Consider the following 2,203-nt stretch of genomic DNA (forward strand, 5'->3'; position numbering starts at 1 on the left):
AATCTGAATTTGCTTTCTTTCTGCATGGCAGGTTCTATTGACATGTTTTGCAGGGAAGGGTGGTTGAAACCTGGAAGATGTCTACATCTTTGTTTTATATATTTTGCACATTTATATAGAGCAGTCGTTCTCAACCATTGATGTTTCGTGCACCCCTTGTGGATTGGCGGAGATGATGAAGGACCGTGTTCGTTGTGAGGGGAACGGAAATGTGTGGGTTAATTATGATAATGAATTTAATAAATAGATATAACTAAGGGCTAGTGTGAAGTAGACTTCTCTCATTGACATACATACAAGAAAACTCACCAGAAAATTGGAACGTTTCTTCTCAAAATGAAAAAAAACTTGTGTTGCTGGGCTGGACTGATGAGGCAGGGTTTGCGGACCCCTGGAATGCCTTCATGGACCCCCATTTAAGAACCTAGTGATATTGAGAAATGTATTTCTGAAGAGTACCAGCACTCCTACCTCGTAATAAAGAGGATGAGGCATTATATTGATAAGCTATCGTAAAATAGGGTTACTTTGTGACATATTTCGTACGTTTTCATTCTTTCGCTGAACAATTATCAAGATAAACGCGAATGAATAGTGGCATAACGTTTCTAAAACCTTCCCTCACACGGCGGTATGTTCTACAAATCTGCATCTTGCCTTTTCAATATGGGAAGCATAAGTGACATGAACCAATCTTCGAAAACTTGGTGATCGAACCAACCAGATTTTGTTTGATTATACCGGGCCCCCTCTGGTCCATTTTCTGTCCATGTCGACCAAAGCTTTTCTGCTTTGTAATTGACTTAAAGTGGAGCCAACTCTCCCACAGCACTTCCACAAACCATAATTGAAGTACATGCTTTTGGTGCGTTTTTTCATTTTTTTTGGATACTTAGCTCCTCTTCTAGTTATCACGTTTTTGCTCCCTGGATCATCCTGTACATTTGTTTCGCCATAGTTCCAAATGTTTTTGTCCCGAATACCATCTAGCTCATTTTTAGATGTTTTAATAGTACTCACGAACCTTTCGGATGCTGCCCTCAGTGACAATTTCTTTGAAAGGACCAACTGAACGGCATATATAATTTAAACTAAAATTGGAGTGGGGTAACTTTGTGACAATTGGCGTGTCAAAATTACCCCGCGAAGTATCAACATTTCAGTTTCTTTTCTATAACGTTAAACAAACATGACTTGATTAAATTTATATTACAGTTTATTTTAGCCCACATATTAACAATCAGAAGTACATACCTGTTTTCGCTGTTTTCCTTGTGCGGACTGGTCAAGCACATAAAGTTTACGGTGCTTCAACAATGCGCTCTAAAACACCATTCAACTGTCGACGTCTAGAGTGGCTCCGGAGCGCGGGGACTTCGGCCGGCTGCCGCTAGATGGCACGGCATGTCAGGCGAGCTTGTTGAGTGGCTCATAGCTTTTCGGCGGCGCCTGGTCGTGGCACGAGATTTAAAATACAGAAAACCGAGCATGTGTCATAAAGTAACCCCATGCAGTCTCAAAGTAACCTCATTTTACGGTATGCAGTGAATTTAACTAGTGTTCCTATAATCCGGTCAAGGCAGATATTGGCATCCATATTGCTTAGAGAGAAAACACGTCTAAACTGAAAATGTTGGTCTAGCAGATTGAGTGTCGGCCACTGTTGTGAAATCGGCTTTTGCAGTGGTTCTTCTCTTATGAAGTTGAAGCTGTCATGGGTACCCTACTGAAAAACCCAGTAACTTTTCACTATCTGGATTATGGAACTGGAAATCTAACTTGAATTGTTTTTGAAAACTGGACATCCAGATTGCAGATAAAGGAATTATTTCTGAAAACCTGGAATTCAGATAGAATCCAAATAGATTTCCAGTTTCATAATCTAGATAGCGAAAATTATACTGGCTTTTTCAGTAGAGTAGGCAAGGCAGTTTCAACTTGGCTGCAAATAGTGTTTCTGTGTCTGTTTTGCTGACAGTGCAACCATACCTTGAAGTTTACTTTGAAATTGTTTTATTTTTCCCTTTGGCAACAGGCCACACAATTTCTTTGGGCACAGGCCTAGCATATTGCGAGATGGAGCTCTCATCTATCTGGTACATGCTAATGGCAGACGGTGTGGAGCATAGGTTTCTGTATCTCATCAGGTGCATATATCCAAACACAGATGTAATTGTATGTCTCTTGTTCTTTGTTTTTGCAG

The sequence above is a fragment of the Ixodes scapularis genome, unplaced genomic scaffold, assembly GCF_016920785.2.
Source record: "Ixodes scapularis isolate PalLabHiFi unplaced genomic scaffold, ASM1692078v2 ptg000627l_1___fragment_1__unscaffolded, whole genome shotgun sequence".
Lineage (NCBI taxonomy): Eukaryota > Metazoa > Arthropoda > Arachnida > Ixodida > Ixodidae > Ixodes > Ixodes scapularis.